Source organism: Mus musculus, chromosome 8 (assembly GCF_000001635.26).
Source record: "Mus musculus strain C57BL/6J chromosome 8, GRCm38.p6 C57BL/6J".
NCBI classification, from domain to species: domain Eukaryota; kingdom Metazoa; phylum Chordata; class Mammalia; order Rodentia; family Muridae; genus Mus; species Mus musculus.
Window position 1 is genome coordinate 56,870,474 of NC_000074.6, and position 19,846 is coordinate 56,890,319.

Consider the following 19,846-nt stretch of genomic DNA (forward strand, 5'->3'; position numbering starts at 1 on the left):
GTTTCTGCAAGGCAAAAGACACTGTCTATAAGACAAAAAGACCACCAACAGACTGGGAAAGGATCTTTACCTATCCTAAATCAGATAGGGGACTAATATCCAACATATATAAAGAACTCAAGAAGGTGGACCTCAGAAAATCAAATAACCCCCTTAAAAAATGGGGCTCTGAACTGAACAAAGAATTCTCACCTGAGGAATACCGAATGGCAGAGAAGCACCTGAAAAAATGTTCAACATCCTTAATCATCAGGGAAATGCAAATCAAAACAACCCTGAGATTCCACCTCACACCAGTGAGAATGGCTAAGATCAAAAATTCAGGTGACAGCAGATGCTGGCGAGGATGTGGAGAAAGAGGAACACTCCTCCATTGTTGGTGGGATTGCAGGCTTGTACAACCACTCTGGAAATCAGTCTGGCGGTTCCTCAGAAAATTGGACATAGTACTACCGGAGGATCCAGCAATACCTCTCCTGGGCATATATCCAGAAGAAGCCCCAACTGGTAAGAAGGACACATGCTCCACTATGTTCATAGCAGCCTTATTTATAATAGCCAGAAACTGGAAAGAACCCAGATGCCCCTCAACAGAGGAATGGATACAGAAAATGTGGTACATCTACACAATGGAGTACTACTCAGCTATTAAAAAGAATGAATTTATGAAATTCCTAGCCAAATGGATGGACCTGGAGAGCATCATCCTGAGTGAGGTAACACAATCACAAAGGAACTCACACAATATGTACTCACTGATAAGTGGATACTAGCCCAAAACCTAGGATACCCACGATATAAGATACAATTTCCTAAACACATGAAACTCAAGAAAAATGAAGACTGAAGTGTGGACACTATGCCCCTCCTTAGAAGTGGGAACAAAACACCCATGGAAGGAGTTACAGAAACAAAGTTTGGAGCTGAGATGAAAGGATGGACCATGTAGAGACTGCCATATCCAGGGATCCACCCCATAATCAGCATCCAAACGCTGACACAATTGCATATACTAGCAAGATTTTATCGAAAGGACCCAGATGTAGCTGTCTCTTGTGAGACTATGCCGGGGCCTAGCAAACACAGAAGTGGATGCTCACAGTCAGCTAATGGATGGATCACAGGGCTCTCAATGGAGGAGCTAGAGAAAGTACCCAAGGAGCTAAAGGGATCTTCAACCCTATAGGTGGAACAACATTATGAACTAACCAGTACCCCTGAGCTCTTGACTCTAGCTGCATATGTATCAAAAGATGGCCTAGTTGGCCATCACTGGAAAGAGAGGCCCATTGGACACGCAGACTTTGTGTGCCCCGGTACAGGGGAACGCCAGGGCCAAAGGGGGGGAGTGGGTGGGTAGGGGAGTGGGGGTGGGTGGGTAAGGGGGACTTTTGGTATAGCATTGGAAATGTAAATGAGCTAAATACCTAATAAAAATGGAAAAAAAAAATAAAAAATAAAACATAGCAACCTTACCATATACAAAGACCCATAGGTTCATAAGTCATGGAATAGTTTATTTTCTTTATGCATGCTTTCTTTTTCTCACAATCTATTTTCCAGTACCAACAAATGTTTGAAACTGCTCATCTCAGCATCTGTCGTGGCTGGCACAAGAAACCAGTGGTATCTGCAAACCATATCAGTATGTTGTAAACAAGCACATCTTGACATGGATCTTCATCCTCCAGAACTCCAGTCTCTGCTAATACATCCCAGCAGGAGACAGGCTGGGCAGGGAGTGGCACTTGACATTCCAAGATAGGAAATCAGTTGCAGAAACAGCTGAGCCTGGGAGAGCTAAGAGTGGCTCATGTAGGGATTATGGTCTCTCTGGGTTGTCTGTTTGGCAAGAGAAGATGTGGGGCTGCATTAGGATACCGGGAAATGCGCTCTGCCCCTTATAGTAAGATGGCTGGGGAAGACGCGCCAAGGAGACGGATAAACCTTCAGATAGGCGATTAGGAGATGTGGACATCAAACATCACTGACGGTAAAAAGGACCGAAGAGTCCACCCACAACAGGATTAACTTGTCCCTTTTCAAGAATAGGTCGCATTTTTAAAAAGTCTCCACAAAGAGATTATTAGTGTTTATCTCATTGATTGGTGTTAATTCCAGGACCTTATTATGATAGGCAAGTACTCTACCAGGGAGCTAGATGCTAATAAAGCCATGGAGAAATCAGACTTGCAGGGAAAAAAAAAAAAAAAAAAGGATGAATGAACCAATACTGGATACTTACAGATTCTATTTTGTGTTTTGTACAATCAATAACAAGAATTAGTAGAAATAGAAAAATAAAACTTTGAGAAGACAGTATATTAGTTCTGAGTGATCAAAAATAAAGTCTATAGGGATGCTATTGAGACAACTCAATGGCAGAATCTAGGATGGAACTGGGCTGCCTGTGACCTGGCTTGGCCCAGACAAAGCCGGCTCTGCCCCTCAGTCTGCCATTCTCTGTGTCTCTGCTCCAGTCTGCACTGGGTCTCCATGTCAAAGAACATTTATCAGAAACCGACGCTATGGCTTATGGTCCACACGGGAACTGAAGTTATTTTGTTTTGTTTTGTTTTTCCATCTCAGATTTGGTACATCCAAACCATCCCTATGAAATGTCTTCAAAGACATGGTGGTCAGTGAGTAAAAGTCATACATTTACAACAAATGACCCAAAGTAGGGGGACACACATTTGAAAAATTAGCTGAATACAATCAGGAAAGAGTTCAAGAGAAGTTCTGTCATGACACTCACCATTAGGAGAGCTCGGAGAAGAACAATAATGAGAAAAAACACAATTATAACATGTACTTGGATTTATGTACAGTGTAGTGTGTGTGTGTGTGTGTGTGGGTGGGTGTTTGCTGTGTGTGTGTATGTTTGCTGTGTGTGTGTGTCCATGTGTGTGTGTGTTTGCTGTGTGTGTGTGTCCGTGTGTGTCTGTGTGTGTCCATGTGTGTGTGTAAGAATAATAACAAGGGCCAAATGGTCTTTAAACATTACTTTAATTTTTAGTGTACTTTTGTTTCTACAAGTCTTTTATTGTAAGCATCTTCATTCTTTATATATATCAAAATATTTAAAGATTTATTATTTATTCATTCATTTATTTATTCAAAATGATGGGGATTTGTGTGTGTGTGTCTGGGTGGGTTTCCCTTCATTACGTGTAGGTAGCTTCTGTAGCCAGAAGAGGGCAACAGATCACTTGGAGCAGGTCCATGTGAGCTGAGATTCTTTTTTTTTAAATTAGATATTTTCTTTATTTACATTTCAAATGCTATCCCTATACCCTCCCCCCACCCTGCTCCCCTACCCACCCACTCCCACTTCTTGGCCCTGGTGTTCCCCTGTACTGGGGCATATAAAGTTTGCAAGACCTAGGGGCCTCTCTTCCCAATGATGGCCGACTAGGCCATCTTCTGCTACATATGGAGTGAGCCGAGATTATTGAGATGACCTACTGGTTCATTTGTTTCCATTCCTTCCAATCTCATCACAGTATCTCAGACTCTTAATCGATTTTGGTTGCACATTTGCCTCTTTCTAGACATTTTGATCAGCAATTTCCTGGTTTGATGTTTTTCTTATAGCATTTCATTCACATGTAAGAGTATTTTAATTTCCAAGATTTTTCCCCTTTGAAAATAATTCTTAATACGTAATAAATTTAAAAAAAAAGGAAATGAGATGAAAAAAAAAGAAAATAGTTCTTAATTTCTCAAAAAAAAATTTTTAGACAGACATTTTGTACAAAATTCTGCTTCTTTGATTTAGTTTTCACTGAGGTTAATTATCCCCAGTTAAATACATTTTTTATTATTAGGTATTTATTTAATTTATATTTCCAATGCAGTTAAATACATTTTTATATATGCTTTATGTTCTAAACGTATGGCAGTTTGATATGAAACGAACTATGTACATATTCTATTGTTTTCTTATTTAAATTCTCTGAACATTATTTTACTTTTATTTTTATAGGGAGTGTACTTTTATTTTATGAGTGTACCAATGGTGAACTGGTTCTCTGAGAATCATGTGGTGTAATTATCTTCTTCTTTATGGAATCTGAGGAAGTTACTTTGTTCTTAAAGGGCCTTGACTGGTATTTTTCATAGTGAATGTCGTCTTGGGGACTGATTGTAAAGACTGAATGAGGCAGTGCTTGGAAGGCATTGACTCTAGACAAGGTAAATGAGAAAAGCATAGTAGATATTTACTCTTCTACAGGATTTCTACAAGCATCTTTGTTTATTTATCAGGGTCTAAATAATTTTGAAATTTTTATTTTTAGTAATTTTTCCAGTATAAAAAGTCGAGAAATAAATAAATACATACTATAAGACAGTATGACTATGGATATAAGTAAAAAGTGACTCTTCTCAGCTTTTGCTCTGTATGTAATTAATATTCATGTCCACTTGCATTCTTTATATTCTGTATATATTTCAGAAACTTTCTACATAGTTGCTCAGTTTCTGTGATATAAACTTGCGCCCTACACCCTTAAATTGTATCTTGAAAACCCATGGGATTTGTGAGCTACAATCTTTTTTTTTTTTTCTTAAAAAGCTATAAATATTGTCTTTCTCTTGCCCAATTTTCCAAGCTGTTGAGGGAGACATGTCTATACTGACTGGTGACTGGTTAATTCCAGCCCCTGGTTAGAAGTTGTAGGATTTGCTTTTGTTCCTTGGAGTTCAGGAGTTTTTCCAGGTAATATAGTGTGACATGTGTTGTTGTTAATCTAGCTTGTCAATCAAAAGCCTTTGATCTGAAAACTCAAGTAAGTGAAATACTGTTCCTTCTATTTCTGCTTCTCCATCTGTTTCTTTGTTCTGAAATGCATATTTGATCTTTTAAATTTTTCTTCTATTACACTTACTTTTTCTTAATTGATACTCTGTTAACTATTGATTATAAGATTGTTTCCATGTTATTATGGAAAATTTTACCAGTATTGACATTATTTTTCACTGCTTTTATTCAATTTTTAAATTAAACACACCCTGATTCTGAAAAAGCTTTGTTCTCATATGTGCTTGTGTGTGCATGTGTGTTCATGTGTGTGTGAGTGTCCATGACATGTGTGTGTAAGTTCATGTGCATGTGTGCATGCATGACATGAGTATGTGTGTATGACATGTGAGTGCATATGTATATATGTGAGTGTGCATGCATAACATGAGTGTGTGTGTGACTGTGTGTGCAAGTGTGTATGTATAAATATATTTAAACTTTCCTTTCATATATCACTTATTTGTTAATTCTTCTTTTCTTCATTACCTTGGTGCCTAAAAAGATTATGTAAGGTAATGATGCCATCTCTAATTCTGCTATACATTAAACTAAGGGCCAATCTTGAATATACATAGGGTAATTTCCACTTACTGTTTATCATTTGTACACTGGATCCACACAGCAACTTAGTTATTTTCTCTGAACCATTTGTCTTTGCAGGGAAATATGGTGGGAGCATGTGAGGAGTGGAAAGCACAGCAGATACAAATACAGATCTGCTTCCTGAGAGGAGGATAACACTTGGGAACCGATGGGCTGTATCTTTTCTCTGGAAGTTTTTATCTTTGAATGCAATCTCTTTGTAGTTCTACAATAGCAAAAGGACTTAATCCAACATGGAGGCATAACTTAAAAGTAACAAGCACCATCAGTTTGCAAACATCTCTCTCTTTTGTTTGGCAAACCTGAGCAAGACACCAGAAGTGTGTTGATGAGGATCTGCTAAAGATAACTGCAATTCCTCAGGAGTTCACCGAGTTCAGCTACCTAGGACTTACTAAGGAAGCAGACCACCTCACTGTGAGCCACTCTATAAACTTGTGCATGATGGTAGTCTGATCCACGTCTCCAAAACCCAAACCTACTGACTGAAACGTTAGAACAAACATTCTCTATGTTTATCATTAACCAAACAAATTCATTACATTACCGAGGACCTCAGCGGAGATCTGAGAGGAGTGAAAAGCAGGAGCACAAATAACAAATGCCTGACTTGATGATTCTAAAAAAAAAGGAGAGAACATCGATAATATATTAAAATACACCTCAAAGGATAATTTGGCTCTTTTCAAAAATGTCTCTGTGGAAGAAAAGTCCTTCATTAATTCTTTCAAACTAATAATATTTTTGCTCCTATGACTCCCCAACATTGGACTGCCAGTGTTCATCAGCTTTCTGTTTCTGTAAAACTGGGCCAAAATTACCTTATAAAGAAGATGAGTTTATGTTGGCTCATTGACTTTTGAGTTTGTGGTCCATGATAGAATGGCACTTTGATCTGAGCCATATGGTAAGCCAATACACTATAACAAGTGGTTCATATTGGAGCAAACCTCTTGCTTCATGTCCAGAAAATGAAAAAGAGGATGAGGAGAAGGTTGGATTGCCACTAGCTGTCCTCTTTTAGGACCTAGACCTAAAGGCTGCCCACTAGGCCCTACCTTTTAAACTTTCCACCATTTTCCTGCAGTCCCAAGGAGGGTCTCAGCCTTTAACATGTGGGCTGCTGGGGAGATTTAAGAAGTTGGACTGGAAAGCTGGCTTATTCCTACTGAGCCTAAGAAATACTTAGCACAGAGTTATGATGGTCTGAGCAAGCAAAGTGAGACATGATTTTAAGACAAAGAAAGATGGACCAGAGAACTTTTGCACAGGAATATATAACAAGATCTAAGCATTGCATAATCTGCTGGTATTTTTTAAATCATTTATATTTGAAGTATTTGCCACAAAATTATACTTCAGTAGAAGATCTCTGGCTACTTCCTTGAAACACACACACACACAGAAAACCTAAATATTAATGTTTAACCTATGGATTCTCACTGGAATTTTAAGTGTTTCTAGAAAAGTTCTCTGGAGGTTAAGCTCCCTGATAGCAACAGACACTACAGAAACAAGAACCAAACAAGTACACAATTGTAAAAATTTTGATGACCTGTATGGAAGAATGTGGTGTTGAGATGGTAGACTGGCTATTTATGATTTGACCTATAAGATGGCCCAGCTATTATTTTTTTCCTTGATTGTCACATAGTGTCTCCTTCATAGTGGGTCTTATAACTATCCAAAATTGTAAAAATTTCCTGGTTTCTGCATGTATTGATTGCAATCTTTACTTCTCTGATACTAAATGTAATTGTCAAGCTTGACAACTATTGTTGACAGAGTCTTTTAGGACTGTGGCCAGCTTTTTGTTTTGTTTGTTTTGTTTTCCCAGTAGGACAAATAATGTATAGGATCAGGACCACAAGGCAACAGGAGTTGCACATCATCCCTTCCCCAGAAAGGAAAATAATAATAACTAGGGCACCATTTGGATAACGTCTGTAAACCTGTTTCCCTGTATTCAACTTAGCATCCTTCTTAGTTCCCCTTCAGCAATAGTCAATGAAGGGAATACAGTCTATTACCCAGCTTGCAGTTTGCTTTCTTGATGTGCTAACTACTGATTCCTATGGGCTTTATTCACTTTTTGGTAACTGGCTTGAGAGCCTGTCGTCCTTCCTTTCTCAGAAATCCACATGTCTGTCAGCTTCTCATCCTTTATTGCCTAAACTATTTAACTTGTCCTATAGTTTGCAGATTTGATTCCACAACACATCTTAATTTTAGTATACTGAGAATCCTGCTGTAATAAAATACACATTATATCTTATCCCACTACATTTAAAACATTCTTTATTTGATTTTTAACCTTCCAAACCATATCCTATCATGTCGCCACCAGACGACTGTGAGAACTTGAGGGGACAAAGCACAGAAATGAAAATATTGCAGAATTATTGTTTCCCAGCATAAACTTTTTCCAAATTCTTGGATACTTTCACTCTGACAGTGTAAGAATACCTGATTGTGGGGGTTGGGAGAGTCTGCATTGGTGTTATAGCTAGAAGAAATAAGGGGAGCCTATCTTTGAGTGACAAGGTGTAATTGGACCACCTATGAATTTACTACTGTTAGACTTTAAGACAAGAACAAGTACACACAGAAGGGAGCATTTGATATTATTTGTCAATATATTGTTTGTCATTATAACTACCAAACACAGCTTCAAAACGCATGAAGCAAAATCACCGGAATCGAGAAGTAGTCAACCCCACAAAGTTGGTGGCTTAAACTCCTATCTCCCAGTAATTAAAGCTTTAAATTTTTAAGAAGGAAGATATAATTGCACTTGTCACTCACCTTTATCAAACTGACATCGGTAGAATATAACACCCACCTAAAGACAGCATCTTCATTTTTTTATGAGATGATAGATCCTTCACCATGCTATGGAATCCTGGCAAATTTAGTTTCACAGACTGAAATTTACAGTGTTTCCTGCCTGCACTTGGATTAATACAAAAATAAGTGGGCAGCCAGTAACAGGAATAATTTCCTTTATTGTTTTGGGAACCTCAAATATCTCTCTAACAATCTACATGGATAAAAGCTCACCCCTAGCCTTGTTTTATTGTCTCTTAGCTTTCTCCTCTTTGTTTTTGTGGCATGTTTGTTGGTTATGACCTTTCTCCAGGTAATCCTTTTGACGCTCTTTTTCTTAAACTTTTCTCCCAAAATTTATCCCAGTCAATGTTTTAGCTGTGATAGCTCAGGCCAGTTAAAATGCCATGTTATTTCATTTCTAATTGCAAATTGCAGAAAGAGGTTGTTTTCTGTAGCACAGTTGTTGATTATCCATCCTGACTTTGGAGAAAACATTAGTCTTCCAGGCTTTAAATTTTTTCATATTCCCTTTACCAATTTCTTTCATTCTTTGCCATATGACTTTTCTTTACCATATACTTATATTATTTTATGTAACTATTATACATAGTGATTCTACCAAACTTACACCTATTTATTCTTTCACTGCTAGAGCTATGTCGAAACTCTCAAGTGTTTTGACCTCTTTCAGAAATTTGTGTTTGAGGATAAAGCCTACTTTATCCCTGTGAATTTCTGAACTCTTTTCTCCTGAACCTTTGGATAGTATAGAGATCCATGTTCAGGCTGTTGTAAGAAAATCCCATGATACTCGGAGCTTGTAAACAACATGAATTTATCCCTCATAGTTCTGGAATTTGGCATATCCAGTATCAGATGATTTTAGGGTCTGATGCGGGTGTTATTTTCTCAACTGGGCTGCAAACAAAGGCCACATGATACAACACAGTGTTCAAATTCTCTATAACCATGATGTGAGAACATTAATTAATTAAAGTGACTCCTGTTCATTTGTTTTATATATTCAATACTCAGATTGCTTTACTCATCATTTATGCCCTACTAATGTGTATATATTTACATCTAGAATGTGTATAAGAGAAAATGTGTAATGTTTAACTTTCCAGCCTATTTCACTTAACATAAACAACTCCAAAACTTCAACACCAAAGCAACTAATTATCTAATCATGCATGCTAATTAATTAAATTAAAATATCTCCAAAAAGGAAATATATTGGAAATAAATATGTTTAAAGTGTTCAATATACTTAGCCCTCATGGAAATGAAAATTAAAACTGCTTTGAGATTCCATGAAACCCCAGTCAGAATGGTTATTATGAAGGAAACAAAGGCAGCAAATTCTGATGAGGAGGCGGTGATGGAAAGGAGAACCCTTGCATGATAGCGATGAGAATGTAAGTTAGTCCTATCACTGCTCAAATAGGTTTGGAAATTCCTCAACAAAGCTGTTATAGAACAACCATATGACCTAGTCCAACTGCTGCCAGGGATCCTGAAGCAGCTTAACAGAGAAATGCTTGCACATCCACGTTTATTCCTTTAGTATTCATAATAGCCAAGATAAGAACCAAATTTCATATCTCTTACCAGAATAGACTGCAAATGTGGTACACATACACAATAGAAATTTATTCAGCTGTAGAGAAGAATGAAATTGTTACATTTGCAGGATGATGGATAGATCTGGAGCTCATTATTTTAAACTCTCATCCCTCATCAAAGAATCTTCTCTTTTTTTTTTCTGTGTGCAGCAGATTGGAACTATTCTAGAAATCCACAGCTAGTCAGTATGCAAAGGTCAAGTGACTATGGGATGCCCAACTCCAACCGCCATAGCATCTACAGTGCAACCCCTACCCCTACGTGCACAGGGACCATTGTGGAAGAAAAGCAGAAAGATTTAAGAGTCACAGAATCAGAATACCTCATACTAGATTGTGTCTCTTACACGCGTTCTCGCGACCGGCCAGGAAAGACGCAACAAACCGGAATCTTCTGCGGCAAAGCTTTATTGCTTACATCTTCAGGAGCAAGAGAGCAAGACAGCAAGAGAGCAAGAGAGCAAGAGAGAGCAAGAAAGCAAGAAAAAGAACAAGAACAAGAAAGCAAGAGAGAGCAAGAAAGCAAGAAAAAGAACAAGAACAAGAAAGCAAGAAAGAGAATGGCAAAACCCCGTCCCTTTTAAGGAGAATTATCCTCCGCCTAGGACGTATTACTCCCTGATTGGCTGCAGCCCATCGGCCCAGTTGTCATCACGAGAAAGGTAGAACACATGGCGGGAAAACTGCCCCTGCACGTGTGCAGATTATGTTTACCACTTAGAACACAGCTGTCAGCGCCATCTTATAATGGCAAATGTGAGGGCGGCTCCCAACAGTGTCTCCTAAACATTGCAAGGAAGTCACACGCACGAAACCTCAACAATATGGTTGAAATGCATAATGAAAATAGCAGTTGAAGGCTGGAAAGATGGCTCAGTGATTAGGAGCACTATCAGAAGTTCTGAGTTTAATTTCCAGCAACCACATGGTGGCTCACAACCATCTGTAATGGGATCTGATGCCCTCTTCTGCTGGATCTGAAGAGAGTGACAGTGTACTCATATACATAAAATAAGTAAATCTTAAAAAAAGAAAAAGAAAAGAAAATAGCAGTTGACATGCCAGTGGGGATGGGGAAGTTTCACAAGCCCCCACTTGTAGATGAAGAGCTACAGGCAATCAGTGACTGATGAGAGAAGACACTTAGTTTTCTCCAGGGAGGAGACCCCCCCCATAAGTTATCCAATGCTAAGTGGCAACCCTAAGGACGTGCACAACTAACTAACACCAAGGAACACTAAATGGACTCAATAATGAATACACACACATACATATACATATATATATATGTATACATATATATATATGAATATATATAACAATAATAATTATAAAAGAGATCACAAATTTGAGGGGGAGTAGAAGACATGAGTTAAGGGGAAAAAATGGGGTACAATAATATAAATATAGTAATTATATACTAAATTCTCAAATAAAAATAAATAAAAACATACTCAAGTCATTTCAATGAGAATGAATGAATAAATAGGTATGTTTTGTAATGTATTAAGACATATAGGACAGAGTCAATAAGCAAATTATTTCTGTGTAGTAGAGTGAACCACAGTGAGATTATTTCCTTTGACCAATAGAGCAAAATAATACAAATATGATAAGCAGTCAACACGTTTTTCTCTTTTTTTTTATATTTTTTATTAGGTATTTTCCTCATTTACATTTCCAATGCTATCCCAAAAGTCCCCCATACCTCCCCCACACTTCCCTACCCACCCATTCCCCCTTTTTGGCCCTGGCGTTCCCCTGTACTGGGGCATATAAAGTTTGCAAGTCCAATGGGCCTCTCTTTCCAGTGATGGCCGACTAGGCCATCTTTTGATACATATGCAGCTAGAGACAAGAGCTCCGGGATACTGGTTAGTTCATAATGTTGTTCCACCTATAGGGTTGCAGATCCCTTTAGCTCCTTGGGTACTTTCTCTAGCTCCTCCATTGGGGGCCCTGTGATCCATCCAATAGCTGACTGTGAGCATCCACTTCTGTGTTTGCTAGGCCCCAGCATAGTCTCACAAGAGACAGCTATGATGAAATATGAGTTGTAGAATACAGTGAAGAGACTGTAGCCAGTATTAATCAAGTATTCTAGGATTGTTTAAAGGAAGGAAACAGGAAAACTCTCTAGTACTATACAGCTTTCCTCAAAAGTAAACAATAGGTATATATTTTATGAATATAAATTTTAATTTGCTAGTAGTATTCCTAAGGAATAAGTATTGTGAACATCATGAAGGTATGTGAGAGACAGGCTTCAGTTAACTTTGCTGTATAACTGGAGGTTATGATCAGTGCAGACACAGCTAAAAGAATAACTGGCCTTTGGTGAGCCAAGCCCCCGCACAGGAAAGAACATTCTATGATCAGTGTCTGATCTCATTTCAGAGCACCAGGCACTGCAGATTACCGGAGAGATGGTTTATTTTTTTTCCCACAAGTCCTATTGTCAGAACTTAAAACACAAACTGAATTATTAGAACATCACAGCAAAATCCAGTCACTGTATATTTTGGAAGAAAAAAATACAACAGAGATAGAAAATATAGCTGGGGGTGCTCTTATATCTTGTGACATATGATATATTGATTGATTTAGATTCCCACTTTAAGATACAATAATGGGCCACAATTATAGCCCTGAAAGTTATATTTGAGGAATTTATGATTTTACTCTTCTTTGGATTGTGAAAGGCACACACGGATTACTATGTCACTGTGTGAATACACACCACTGCCACCAGCATCCCACCCTACCCTGGACATTCAGTGTCCTGGCCTGTAGTATTGCAAATACCTGCAAGCAGTGAGCATTCAGACACACACACAGCAAAGGCAGTCTGTCTGCGAATATCTGGCATACCATCAACAAAATGTGCAAATATGTAAATACACCATTTAGTGTTTAACTGACACTTCTTAGTGTTTATTTACCATAGTCTGCAGTTGCATAAGAAAAGACTAAAATTTCTGTCTGAAATCCAAAAGGGTTTTGGTGTGGGTTCAGCTAAGAATGGCGTGGATTTCCATCTTGGTTCCATTTTAATGATTGTGTGTGTGTGTGTGTGTGTGTGTGTGTGTGTTTCCCAAAAGCTCTAAAACGGGAAACATTTCTGGGAAGCAAAGTATTTGGCCAGGAGAATTTGTCTTTCCCTGTCACAATCTTTAGCTACCATTCAGCTAAATGTTGTTTGGAATAATATGGCCCTAATGCCCCTATCTCCTGCTGAATTGCTCAGACGGGTAGGAGATTAGAGTGAAAAGAGGTGCCGGTATTATCTATGCGAGTGCGCCAGGGTCATGCTACACTAACAAGACCGCCCCAGCCCGGGTGACAGAACCCAGCTGCTGGTCCGCAGGCCCTTCATGTCAGAGGGTTCCACTTACTGTGGGGCCAGTCTGCAGAGAGCCTGGATTCTAAGTAGGTCTCTTCCAGCTCTAAGTGAGACACTGACTTCATCATTTTTTGCCCCCTCACCCCAACCCTCCTCTCCCGCTTTTTTTTTTTAAGGAAGGGCTTACGTGTAAAATCACTTACCTGTTTAACCTATGAACTTAAAGAAAACTTGGATCCCCACTTAAAATACCTAAACTCGGGTTTGCCTTCGCTCCATCCTCCCAGTAACTGTACTAATAAGTCGTTTATCACAAAGACAAAACACCGGGTTTCATTTTATGTTGTCCTTACAGTACACAGGCCCTCAACCATGAGGTTTGGTGAGATGAGGTTTTAGCTCAGGGTTCATTTGTTTTATATCTGTCTTGTACGAAGCGATGCCCTGTGCACAGAGAACACGGTGTGCCTATATTAAAGAATTGTCTTGTTTTTTTTTTTCTCTCTCTCTCTCTATTTTTTAAAGGAAGTAAGTCTTCCTTTGAGTGTTGCTTAATAGATATGTATATTTATATTCGTATATATGATGTAAATAAAGACTTTAGCATAGGATTTGGTGAGTGGCTTTCTTTCCTTTCCCTGCCTGTTTCTGGAGTGAAGGGTTTTAGGTTAGTAACACACAAAACCTGGTAGAGTTGTTTAGCCAGTAGAGGGAGATAGAGCTATCCAGCAGCTTTACTGGGTACTCTTTTTTTTTTTTTTTTTTTAGTGTGACTGTTTCTTAAATGCTCCACCAATAAGAACACTTTGTACATATCTTTTCCTACAAGAGTGAAGCTTTAAATGAAAACTATCCATACCTCTAAGGAGAATCAGTCAAGAGAAGATTATAAGAGTAGCCTTAGGAAAAGAGAATCATTGGAAAGAGAAAGAACTTTTTAAATTATCCTCCTCTTCCCATTGGACACGCAGACTTTGTGTGCCCCGGTACAGGGGAACACCAGGGCCAAAGGGGGGGAGTGGGTGGGTAGGGAAGTGGGGGTGGGTGGGTAAGGGGGACTTTTGGTATAGCATTGGAAATGTAAATGAGCTAAATACCTAATAAAAATGGAAAAAAAAATTATCCTCCTCTAACTACCACAACTTAGAAAGACTACTAAATAAACTTGCATTTACTTAGTGGCAAAATAGTTAAGGAAACACTCTTCAGAGATAAGCTCAAGGAGACCTCAAAGCTTGATCCTGCCTTACACTTCTGGTGTATCAGTGATCTCAATGTGTTAATGGGTGGCATAGATTTCGTCAGTTCATTGAAAGCGTTTGCACAGGCAAGCTTAAAAACAGAAACAAAAAGCATTTCAGGTTCCATAGGGTTTTTTTTTTTTTTTCATTTATCAACGCTTGAAATTTTAGTTAAGTGATTCCAAAACAGAGTCTCCATTTTATATGATGCTTTTAAGTTCTCAAAGTATTTTTATAAGCACTATCTCATTTTAAAGCAGTCTGCTGTTCTTTAGGCTATAGTCATCTCAGCTAGCATTTTAGAACTTAATGAAATTGTGTTACTAACCCTTCCATGACGAGTATAAAATGTGTCGAGGTGGAAACTTTGCCGAGAGCTACTAAATTATTCTTTCAACACCCAGAAACCTTTTGCACTTTTATTTCAACAGAATGAAGTTCTATTGAGTTTCTGTGAAATTAAATGCTGTTATGAATTTGTTGTGGCCACTACTGCTGGGGATTTTGTAGAAATAACTAGATTTGTGGGTGTGCCCAGATGTGTCCATCATAGAATAAGACTTTTGAAATGACACTTTTGAAAAAATTGATGAATATGATAAAAATGTTTTGTTATTAAAAAATTATATTGTGGTATTTTTAAATATACCCAACAGTGGATAAATATTTTTATTGGTTATTTTCTTTATTTACATATCAAATGTTATCCCCTTTCCTGGTCCCCCCTCCCAGAAGCTCCCTATCCTATGCTCCCTCCCCCTGCTTCTGTGAGGGTGTTCCCACTCCTGCCTCCCTGCTCTTGAATTCCCCTACACTGGGGCATCGAGCCTTCACAAGACCAAGGGCCTCTCTTCCCATTGATGTCCAGCAAGGCCATTCTCTGCTACATGTGTCTGTAGCCATGGGTCCCTCCATGTATACTCTTTGGTTGGTGGTTTAGTCCCTGGGAGCTCGGGGGGGTGGGGAAGTACTGTTTAATTGATATTGTTCTTCCTTTGGGGTTACAAAACCCTTCAGCTCTTTCAGTCCTTTCTCTACCTCCTGCATTGGGGTAGAGAAAGTCCTACCTCAGTCCGACGGTTGGCAGTGAGCATCTGCCTCTGTATTTGTCAGACTCAGTGGAAGAGAGCTGGACCCGACCTGAAGTCAGTCCCCAAGTCCCTATAGGGCTAGCACTCATAGTATCAGAAGGTGTTATACAAATTGCCAATGGAGAAAAGCAGCCAACTTTATCCATCTGTAAAGTTTAGGAGGCACAGCAATGACTTATTCTGCATGATAAGCCCCGTGGGGCTATAGAGACCCATACATCTGGTGGAAACAACTGTCTAATTAGACTTAGCTAATCAATAGGAGGGAATTCACACCTGGTACTGGAAAACCTAAGCTGGAGAAGTCATAGACCCTACAGGAGAACCCACTACTGCCATTCTCCTAAACCAACATCGGTTTTGGTTTTGGTTTTGGTTTTGTTTTTTGTTTTTTGTTTTTTTTTGTTTGTTTGTTTTTTGTTTTTTTTTTTTTTTTTTTTTTTTTTGGTTTTTCGAGACAGGGTTTCTCTGTATAGCCCTCTTGACCTCAGAAATCTGCCTGCCTCTGCCTCCGGAGTGCTGGAATTAAAGGCGTGCGCCACCACGCCCGGCTACCAACATCATTTTAAACTGTATTCTAAATATGTTTATGCCCACAAATAAGTGTAGCTCTCATCTCTTGACAAAGAAACTTGTTTTTTCAGAAAATGAAGACAGAGCTCCGCAACTGGTCAGTGACTATGGGGTGCCCAAACACAAATGGTACAACTACAATGAAACCCTTCTACCTAAGGTGCAGAGAACATTGAGAAAGAAGGGGTTGAAAGGGTCTAAGAACCAGAGGTGGAGATATCTAGTGCTAGTTAGTATGTCATATCTACGACAGAGATGTATGAATTCTCAACAATTTACCTGCTCAGCTCAGCTCACAAACATGAGATCTATCTTTAAGAACCTAAAGATGAAGGCAAAGAATGAGAAGGTAAGAATGCCAAGTAGAGAGGATTCAAGTTTGCTAACAGTTTTTTTTTTTAATAGGTATCTACAGAACAAATAAGAATTGAGGTTGGGCCATTGAGGAGACCATCTCAGTATTCCATTATTCTAAGAATCAGGGAATAAAATGTGACTGTCTCCTGCCCTTGCTGACCTCACCACCAATAGTAATGCTGTGATGAAACTCAGGGAATCAGGAACAAAAGTAAACACCAGATAGGAGGCTGTGTTAGGATGTTAGGTAAAGAACAAAAAAGCTTCTGGAAGTTTAATTGTTGAAGCAGCATAAGTCTGGAGAGAAGGTGTATTTTAGAAACACACACGGGTAGCCCTTTCTTACATCGTCTCCTCCTTCCTGGCCATAGTAATGACCAGCTCAAAGCTGCATTTCCAAGCATCCTTTGCAGATCATTGTCAAGTGAAATACAGATGGAGGGACTGTGAGACACCTATAAGCCAACCTTCTATAGATGAGTGCCCTGAATTTATTTCTTCGTTGTTTCTGGAAAATGTGTTAGATACCACACATATTTCCCATTATCCTAGGGACATAAATAATACTATTTTTCCTTAAAGTCTTACATGAGAAAAACTTACTTCTCTGGTTTTCAAACCTGTGTTTATGCTCCACTTACTTAGAGTAACTAGCACTGTATTTTTACCAGTAGAATCCATATGATTTGCTGATGGGTCCAATTTAGATATGAGAGAAACAGAAGAGCCAAAGATAGTTTTCACAGTTTTGAGCTGAGCAGGTGAAATTCTTATTTCTGAAGATGTGGAAATATACAGAAGGAGCAGGTTTGTCAAGAAGATCTAGAATACAATTTTGGTTATTCTTTGTTATAATAATTTTACCTTTGGAAATTATAACTACACCATTTTTTCTTCTCTTCCCTCACTTCAACCCTTTCCAAGTGCCTACCCTGCGCTCTCTCTCTCTCTCTCTCTAATTCATAAATTCTTTACCCTTATCCATTCTGACATACATTTATACATTCCTAAATATATTTGGTTTCTATTTAAAATTGGCATGTATTAATTTTTCATATTGAAGACGGTCAGTGTAGTATTCCAACACACACATACTGAATACATTGATGAAATTAGTCTCTTTGTAATCTTAACTTTTATAATCTATATCCCCATGAAATAATAAGTTTTGTTGTGAACTATAATTTTCTTTCTTTGCTTGGGACACCACAACTAATAATCCCTTCTATATGTGCTTTGGGATTTGATAATATTCCTCCACTCTCTACATTGTTTCTTTGTTCTTTAACTGTAATATTCCTCCACTCTCTACATTGTTTCTTTGTTCTTTAACTGTAATATTCCTCCACTCTCTACATTGTTTCTTTGTTCTTTAACTGTAATATTCCTCCACTCTCTACATTGTTTCTTTGTTCTTTAACTGTTTTCTTTGGTCAATACTTTTTAAGGCAAAACCAATTTGTCTGATTTTGCTTTTGTTTGTTTAAAGATCATACACAAAACATGATAGTCTATTGCTATGTCTTGAATATCTTATGAGAAACTCTTACCAGTTCCTGTCAATCAGTGTTGAACCTTGATTCTTGTGGCCTTCCCATATGAGAGAGAAGACATCAGTCTTATTGTGTATGGATCACGTCACTGAATGGCTTCCGTTGTATCTACTTTGTTTTAAAAGGCAGGGTTCCATTCTTCTCTAAAGATGAAGGATATTCCATCATGGACACAGACTGCATATTCTTCTGATGCACTCATCCTGGGCTAATCTTCACAGATTCCTTGTCTTGGCTACTTAATGATTAGTTTCATGGAAGGTGTTGTTTGGAATGCCAACGTCATTTTCTTTATTTATATGCCCAGACATGTGATAGCTTGGTTGTGAGATGAATATATTTCTCACTTTTTGAGAAACAGTAGAGATAAAATTTTACTTCCTCACTGACAGTGTATAAAACTTCCTTGGATTCTATAGTTGCCATGGTAATGGGAGTGGGAAGTACTCTCATTTTAGCTATGGAGAAAACAGGAAGAGAATTCTGATTCCTGTGTCATGGTAGTGCTTTGTGAAGATTTAAACCAAACCAATATAACCTTTCCCTGCTTTATCAATAACAACAAGATAGGGTTTGTTTAAACAACTATGATGTTCCCCCAGACATAAAGGGCAAGTAGCAACCAACTGCTTCTATGCCACAGGCAGTCTTTTTATCCTATGTGTTTTTTCATTCTTGTTGAGATTTAGAACTCCATACACACATATATATACATATATTTATTTATTTACAATATATATCACATATATGGAAATAGCTAGTGCTCGATAAATATTTATCACTTAAATGATCATTAAATGGCTATTAAATGTGCTGACAGTTTTCTTGTCATAATTATTATCTTTAAAAAAAAAACATTCATGAAGGGACTGGAGAGATGTCTCAGTGGTCAAAAGCACCTACTGCTCTTCCAGAGTTCCTGAGTTCAATTCCCATCAACCACATGGTGGCTCACAACCATCTATAATGGGGATCTGATGCCCTCTTCTGGTGTATCTGAAGACAGCTACAGTGTACTCACATGCATGAAATAAACCAATAAATCTTAAACACACACACACACACAAATGGGTCTATTTTTTAAAAATTTAATAATGGGCTTCATTAGAAGAAAATGAATAATTTATGAAGCTGGCCAAAGCGTAGAGTAACAAGTCTTCCTCTATATACAACATTCAGAGTTACAGCTAAAAAAACTGCTAAAATAAAAAATAATTGACCTTGAGGCCATTACTAAATCAGTTGTTACTACCGTTTTTCCAGTGCCAACACTGGAAGCCAAGTGCTAAGCAGCATAGAAGGCATTGTGTGAACTACTTTAGTGATCCAGTTGTATTTGCATCTCTCACGACTGGTACCTTTTTACAGATTATAATCCCCACTGTATTCTGAGTACATTTCCCTGTATCTTGGTCAAGAGAGATTTTTGTGCTATCGGATGAAAATTAAGCTCAGCATTTCTAGAAAAAAACTACATAATCTGGAAGTGGAATTTGATTGTACACAGATGTAGCAAGACCAAAAATCTGGTTTTTTGTTTTTTTTAAATCACTACATATACTTGGAATAACATTCTCAATGGAAGAGACATAATGCCAGAAGTTGACTGTTTTTTCCTTTCTCCCATTTTTCTGCCTTTTATGTGGTTTGATGTTATTATTGATTTTAATTCAAGAAGGAAATACATTTATTGTTTCCTTAAGAGGGCTCTTGGTTAATGATTTTCCTATCTTATCCCAGTCAAGCTGATTGAACTCAAAGAGACTGTCTGCAACATTTTATATTTATTTATCTAACGACCTTACAGAAGGACTGCCATTTTCA

General features: G+C 38.1%; 1 long non-coding RNA gene across 1 annotated transcript; it reads right to left on the reverse strand.

Annotated features, from left to right (window-relative positions):
• Positions 1-1,640: 1,640 nt before the first annotated feature.
• Gm33501 lies at positions 1,641-18,330 on the reverse strand. The gene is made up of 3 exons (XR_378983.2): positions 18,020-18,330; positions 5,958-6,029; positions 1,641-1,842 (listed from the first exon to the last, which is right to left on the reverse strand). It is a non-coding gene; the product is annotated as a predicted gene, 33501 (long non-coding RNA).
• Positions 18,331-19,846: the final 1,516 nt, after the last annotated feature.